The following is an 8,608-nucleotide window of genomic DNA, read 5'->3' as shown; positions in this document are numbered from 1 at the left end:
TGTAATTCGCAAATTTTCCTAAAAATTGTACAACTATTAAAACTTTTTTTTTTTGAAGACTTTTATCAAATTATATACTACTGATATGTCCAATTTATTTAGTGTTTTACCCCCGTCCCATGGTCATAATTAGTAGTGTTTTTGGCTCTTTAGGGCCACTTTTATTACTAATTTGTGTTTTCTAGTGTTTTCGTAGTTTTAGTTGAGTTTTACAGGAAATTGCACTTTTGGAGCATTTTCCCGGGTTTTCATGGATCAACTACGGAAGCTAGAAGGACACGACCATTCTTGAAGCCCGGGATCGGTGAGAGTCGGTGATTAAGGGCTCGGTATATGATACCGGGGCTATTGGATCAATTAATTAAGACCCAATAAGGAAATCCGGATTGGGCCGAGGAATCGAGCCCAATCGAAATCCAAGCCTCGAAGAAGAAGCCGGGCCCAATCGGGAAAGCATAAGCCCGATCGGGCGGGTGCGCGCAAAAGTAACCTCAAGGAAGAGGCGCGCCCGATCGGGTGAGCGTAAGCTCGATCGGGCGCAGCATACCAGCAGTGGGCGTTGTAAAAAGGCGGGCCCGATCGGGCGGCCCTTCGCCCGATCGGACGCGTGTTTTTCTAAGTAATTGATTAGTTTTGTTTTAGTTTTTGTTTTAGGAGTGTTTAAGTACGAATTATGTACGTAATTTTTGATTACCTTCCTTTTTTAAGATTTTCTCTCTCTACTTAGGATATTTCTCTCTCTTAAATTCTCTCTCAACTTTGTTCTTAATTACTTTCATTAATCCAGATTTCTTCTGGTAACAATTTCTTCTCTTTTAATTTCAGTTATTTTATTTACTTCTTTGATTATGTCTTGCTTTATTTATTTCATTAGTTTAGTTATGATGATGCTTGAGTAGTTTTATTTCTAGGGTTTATGGGGATCTAATAAATATTATGAAGGGGTAAATTTGTGATTGTTGATTATCAATGCTTGGTTAATTTCCTATTGATTAATTTAATGCTATGTAATTAGGTTTGGCCAGATTTAATTGTATGAGTTTAGCAATATTAATTCGAGATTCGACAGATGAGAATTGATGTTTAGGCTTAGTTTCAATAGGCGGACTAATTTATAAATGGTTAAGTCGAGATTCGACAGATGAGATTTAATACCGGTAAATTAACTCTGTGATTATAATACATAGCGAAAGCCCTTTATAATCTGATTAATCAATGCTTGATGATTGCTTATTATGATTTGCCCTGAATTATTGTTTATTAGTGAACCTATGCCCTAGGTCTTTTAATATTTAATTTCTCCCTATTTTATTTCCTCCGATCTTATTCTTCGTAGTACATACTTTATTTACATCAATATTGGTTACCTCGATAATTTAGATTATAATAATTAATTAGGAGTAGAAAGACTTGTTTCCCTGTGGATTCGACCCTACTTCCCTATCTACTTTAGTTAGAGGATTTAGGTAATTACTTTTGATTAGGAGATACGACTTTACCCTGTCAACTACGTATTAGAAGCTCTAAGAAAGTAATTAGAAATCATGAATAATAAAAATAATATTTGACATGAAAGATATAGAGTAGTATTTTATGTTGTCTAATTACTGATTAAAAAAATATTTGCGTAAGGAAGGTGAATTAAGTTAATAGTTTGTATCTATTAAAAAAAAAAAAAAAAGTTACTCTCTCTCCCCGAATGATAGTTACTATTTCCATTTTTGGACACCCAAAATGTTAGTCACATTTCACAATTTTAGGTCCCATACAATAACACAAAATGACCTATATACCCTCATTTTTTTTGGATGTATTATCTGTGCTTTCCAAAATACCCTCATATTTGCCTTTGTACTTGTGCCTTAATTGAATGAGTTGTCTCCCTTTTTAATGACAACCGGTTTCTCTCTCTTCTTTTTATTTTGCAAATGATTGGATTTTAGTTCCCATGTACTTTATTTATTTCTCCTTAATTCCCGTGATTTTCACCCAAAAGTGACTATCATTCGGGGACGGAGTGAGTAATAGTTTGTGTTTATTTCAAAAAAAAATTAATAGTTTGTATTAAAAAAAAAAAGAATTTTTTTATGGGTTAAATACATAGTTTTAAAAAAATTATTTGGTTAACAAGATTAAAAAAAAAATACATATTGTCAAATGCGTATTTTAAAATATCTAACTATTTCATAATAAGTTCAATATGGTATTATAGACAAACTTATTAATTAAATATAATTTTAATTTAAGAATACATATTAAAAAATATCGTGCATGGCACGGGACCTAACATAGTTTTTAATAATTTAAGGGGTCGTTTGGTTAGCACGGGGGAATCGGAATGTAATGAACAAAGGGAAAGACAAGGAATGGAATGAAAATCCCCCAATTTTGGGGTGGTGTTTGTTTTAAATAACAAAGGAATGGAATGAATGGAAGGTCACCAGTCCAACCACCACACCACCACCACCACATTGCTTCACTTCCGACCATTTCCAGCTACCACCCAGCCACTCCACCACTCGCCGCACCTCCTCCACAACTCCCCGCACTTCGCCGCGCCTCCCCTGCTCCTCGCCGCCACTAGGGTTTCCTGCCTCGACCTCCCTCCCCCGAAAAAACCACCCCTAGCCCCGCAAAACCCCAGCCCCGATCTCCCTCTCCTCCGAAACCTTTGTCTGGCCCTCCCACCACTCTCGAACCCTAGCCGCTAGGGTTTCGAGGGTGGTGGGAGGGCTGGGCGACGGTTTTACGGTGATAGGGAGGGGTTTCTAGGGTTTTTTGGTTGCTGTGGGATGTTTTTGCGGGGGAGGGGAGGGCGGCGAGGGTCGGGGGAGGGGAAGTGGTGATCGGGGGAGGTACGGCGGTGGTCGGGGTAGGGGCGGCGATGGTCTGGTATGGAGGTGGGCTGGTTTTCCGATGGTGTTGGTAGGTGTGAAGGTGGGTAGGGAACGAGAATGGAAATACCTAGGGGGGTGGGGAATGAACTTTGGATTTAGAGGAATGAATAGGGTAAAGGGAATGGGAAAAATGGTCTAACAAACAATAACAAAGGAAATGAGGGCAGTTGATTCCCATTCCCTTTGATGATTAACCCCAACCAAACGACCCCTTACTCCTTCTATTCTCTTTTGTTCTTTACGTTCCCATTTTAGGTGTTCCTTTTTATTATTTTCATTTCTTGTCAATATATATGTATATTCTTTACATTTAGTATCTTTTCTTTTTAAGTCATAATTTTTAGACAAAATTATCCCTTTACAATTTAATTAAATGCTTAAATATCCTTACTTTTCAACGTGCATTTGTACTTTTAGTACTATTTTATTTAATGACTTTCTAATATGAAGTACTCATTATTACTTTCTCTCTCCTCTCACTTCTTTTTCCTTCTTACTTTCTTCACCCCACATGTAAAATATTCTTTTTTAAAGTAAAATTATACTTTCAATAATTGAATTATTTCAATATAACTTTACACAATTTCTTAATCAAGGTAAACTCTGATGTTGTTCTGTTTTCTCCTAGTGAGGTGGGTTTTGGTGGAGTAATGCGGGATGTTGTGGGTGATGTGGTGGCCTAGACTTATCTTAAAGTTGAGGGCAGTTTTGAGGTGGATGTAGTGACAGGGTAAAGTCGTATCCCCTAATCAAAAATAAATACCTAAGTCCTCTAACTAAAGCAGATAGGGAAGTAGGGTCGAGCTCCACAGGGAAACGAGTCTTTCTATCCCTAATTAACTAATATAATCTAGATTATGAAGTAACCAATATATAAGTTGAATATGAAACTAAACTACGAAGAATGAGAATAAGGAGAAAACAATATATAAAAGGATCTAGGGGATAGGTTCACCAATAAATAATACTCCAGGGTAAAACATAATAATCAATCATTGACATTGCATAAATAACATGATTAACAGGCTCTCGCAATTTATTAATCAACATAGATCTAACAGGCTCTCGCAATTTACTAAATCTAAGTTCCTATTGAAAATAGCCTTTAATATCAAATTAACATCTGCTCGATTCATCAATTCAATATTACTATACTTTTACAAGCCATAATTGTAAAGCGTTAAAACAATTCAATAAGAAATTATCATGCAATACCAAAAATCAATAATAGTCCATCATCAATGCATCAATTAACCAGATCGTAAAGGGCTTTCGCTACGTATTACAATCACAGAATTAATCTACCAGTATTAAATCTCATCTCTCGAATCTCGACTTAACCATTTATAAATTAATCTGCCTATTGAAACTAGACCTAAACATCAATTCTCATCTGTCGAATCTCGAATCAATATTGTCAAACTCATGCATAAAAGAACAGGCCTAATCTAGTCACAGAGCATTAAATCAATCAATAGGAAATTAAACTAGCATTGATAATTAACAACAATAAATTACCCTTTCATATTATTTATGGATCCCCATAAACCCTAGAAATAAAACTACTCACACATAATAGAAACTAAATTAATCAAAGCAATAAAGTAAGACATAATTAAAGGAATATAATAAATAACTAAGATTAAGAGAAGAGAAATAGTTACCAAACAAATCTGGAATTAAGAATGGATTAAGAACAAAGGTTTAAGAGGGAGAGAATCTAAGAAAACAATTAAAAGAGTAAAGAAAGAGTAAAAGGAAAAGGAGAGAGAGCTAAAATCGTATTACGAAGGAGTATTTATACTCCGTACAAATCCTAAACTAAAACAAACTAAAACGACGCTAATTGTCTCCTAATAAATACACGCGCCCGATCGGGCGCGCCTTTTTGTTCGTCGGTATCAATCTCGCGCCCGGCCGGGCGCGTCACCGGGCGCCAGCCTTAGCTTCTCTCGCCCGGCCGGGTGCGCCTCCGGGCGCCAACCTCTTTGGCCGGGCGGCTCACTTGGGCCACTATTTGGACTACGATTGGGCTCCAATTCTTCGGGTCAATCTGGGTTTCCTCTTCCGGTCTTGAATACTCGGTCCAAATGCCCCGGTATCACCTATACTGAGCCCTTAATTATCACCGGTTCGATGGCTCTAACCGGCCCTGGGCTATAGAATTTGGTTATGCTTCTCCAATGTTCGTGATTGCTCCAAAATATCTCGGGAAAATACTCCAAAAGCATAAATCTCTGCAAAAGTCAACCAAATCTACGAAAACACTAGAAAACACCAATTAGTAATAAAAGTGGCTCTAAAGAGCCAAAAACACTACTAATTATGACCAAGGGACGGGGGTAAAATACTATATAAAATAGACACATCATGTAGCGGAAGCGCTTGCTATGAGGCATGCTTCAAACATCTCAATTGAGGCTGGTTTCCGAAATGTTTGCTTAGAAACCGATTCTTTGAAGTTGCATAATCACCTTGTGAAGGGTTTAGCTCCCTGTCATGCCTTTTGGAAGATAGTGAATGATATCCTACGACTCACTTTTTCATGTCAGTCTTGCTTATTTTCTTTTGTGAGGAGAACTGGTAACCGTGTAGCTCATGGTCTTGCCAAATTGTGCATGTAACTCATTTTCTGAGCATAGAGTTTGGATGGAAGAAATCCAAGTGGTGTAACTGATTCTGTTATGGCTAAGAGCCTTCTTGTTTGATCGAATAAAAGCTTTAGCTTCCCGTCAAAAAAATAAAATAAAATAAAATAAAATAAATAAATAACTAAAATATTAATAATCGAGCATAATTCCAAACGTCAAAAACAGGAAACGGAGGGAGTAGAATTTTATCAATAGGCAATTAAATGTATTAATATGTACCAGTCAAATACTAAAAAAAAAACAGTGGGAGTAACTATTATCTTTACAAAAAAATTAAATTAAAATTAGTTAAAGTAAAATAAATTTGGATAAAATAGACAAATAGTGTCAGCTTAGATAAATTAGTTTCAAACAAAATAAATGAACCAAACATAGCCTTAGTAAGACAAAAGGTAATAAGTTCGTTGTTTTTATATCCCTGTTTGTTTGCCTTATTGTAATTTTTGGGATCAAACTTTATAAAATTTCACCAAAAAATCTTACTAATCTACACGCATTAAGGCCTTGTTTAATTCGCCTTATATTTGCTTATCTGATCTGATCTGGTTTGATCTGATCTGATCTGCTCTGGTTTGATCTGATCTGGTCTGGTATAATATGATCTGATCTGAATGTCAGATTTGACCAAACTTTGACTTTAAATATATGATAATCTATACAGAAAAAAATATATCAAGTGGGGTCTTGTTAGATTCGTAATAATGTGTATTTTATTAATATGTGATTTTTAGAATTTTTTTTCACTACGAAATTAAAGATTTTTAGCGATTAAAAAATGCACATAGAATGATAGCCTGATTTGAACTTATTTTTTCTGATCTGATCTGATCTGATTTGAACTTATATTTTCTAATCTGACCTGATCAGAACTTATTTTTCTTAAAATAAGTAAAAATAAAGTGAAATAAACAAGGCTTAATATAGTTAATTAAAATTTTAATGTATATTATATTCATCACATTGTTTATTATAAGATTATAAAATTTTAACAATTACTGAAATTTTTTTAAAAGCATAAAAAGTCAAATAAGACAAACAAAAACATAGTTTGTAATAAATTCAAAAATTTAACAAACAAGAGTTGAGAAAGGATGCCCTTGGAGGGAGTATGTATTTAATATGTATAAGTTGGATGTAATATCCATTTGATTTTTTTTAAAAAAAAATTTCCATATACAATATTTATGTCTTTTATTGTGATTTTGCTTAAATTTGATGTATAGGTTTTGATTGCACAATTAAAAAAATAATTAAAAAAATAAATTATGGGGTTAATTTGCTACAACTCTCCAAGTAATAGACTAATTAGTGTGTAGTGTTAATTGAGCGAAGTCGATCATGAGTTAAGGGATGCTTGACTCGACTCGAAAACTTTTTAGTAGTACATATACTCAACTTGTGCTCGCTACTCGATAAACTCATTAGTACCTTGCTTGACTCATGCTTGTTGAAGTTTCAAGTCGAGTCGAGACGAATAGCTCGTGATCTGCTCATAAACGTTTTGGCCCTTCTAAATTATATATATGCCTTTGTTTTTTTTATCCACTTTACATAAGAATTTACAATTAGAAGTTTAGTATTGTATTTATTAATTTATTAATAGTTGATGCCTACATCCCATTGTAGGTAGAGATACCTTCACCCCCTCCTTACCCACCTCCCGATTAAAATACTATGTAATTTTTGTTTTTTTTTAAAAAAAAAACTATACTCATCATAACCATTGTTATCCTCTAAAAAGCTTCATCTTATCATTTCTCTCTCCAAAATCTTTATCATTTTCATTTTCTCTCTCCAAAAACTTTCAACCTTCATTTTCTCTCTCCAAAAAATCTCCATATTTTCCCTCATTGCATCATCATCTATTCAAGTCACCCCTTGCCGGAGCTTCATTGTCGATGCAAATTGATTGACGAGGTACTATTTTCTCTCTCCTTTTCCATTTCAACAATTTGGTATAATTGTTGATTTTATATAATTACCCTAATTTTTTCCCCAATTTAATTATCAAATCATAGAGAAGGAAACCATGGAAATGTTTAATATACTCTAGTATTTTCCAATAGATCTAAAAAAATAGGTAGGAGTTTGTGATTTCATTATTTTTTTGGGGATAGACTTTGAATTTTTTTAGTTTTGTGCTAAATATATTAGATCATCATTGTTGGACAAAAAATTTGAAAACAATAATGCATGTACATTTGCTGTAATTTTCTGGATTAATTAATCTATTTCGTGTAATTGCTAATAAATTTCCTTTTTAATAAAATGATAGATGTTCTTCTCGTTTTGATAGATGTTCATTCTTGTGCATTGTAAGATGATATGATGTTTAATTATTTCAAGATAATACGATGTTCATTTGTATTTTTATTTGACGTTAAATACATACAAACTAATACAAAAGATGCATATTTGAGTTCTAATAATTATTCATTTTCATCTTAAAATATGACCATTTAAATAGTGTTATGTGCATATTCATCTAGATATTGATATATACTTGTGTATTACATATTAACAAATATATACACTTGGTTATTGATACTCCTTCATTTTAATAACCTAAAATGTTCATTTAGTTTTGATACATGTTCATTCTCATTTGGGTACATGGTCAATCATCACACATATTGACAATTATTCATTTCAATTTGGAATTTTAATATATGTTCAATCTCATATGGATATATGGTCAGTCACATGTTGTTAGGGCCTGTTCACATTTACTGAACTGATTGGAGCTGAACTGAAGTGAGCTGAAATGAATATTTTATGAGAGAGGAAAATTAGGAGCTAAACTGAACTGAACTGATAAGAGATGAACTGAACTAAACTGAAATTAAGTAAATGTGAACAAGCCCTTAATTGTTCATATGGTAACCTTATGAACATGTATAAATATGCAAGTGCAAATATATTAATGTGATCCTTTTTCCATTTAAGTGCAAATCATTATAATCATATAACTAATATATAAAGCTAAACTTTTGGCCAGGTCACGAGGCAGCGACACTTGGCGTTCCAACTTTTCGCCAAGTGTCGCGCCATGTTGGATAG

Source organism: Chenopodium album, chromosome 8 (genome assembly GCF_948465745.1).
Source record: "Chenopodium album chromosome 8, dcCheAlbu1.1, whole genome shotgun sequence".
NCBI lineage: Eukaryota > Viridiplantae > Streptophyta > Magnoliopsida > Caryophyllales > Amaranthaceae > Chenopodium > Chenopodium album.
Note: the sequence above shows the minus strand (reverse complement) of the source record.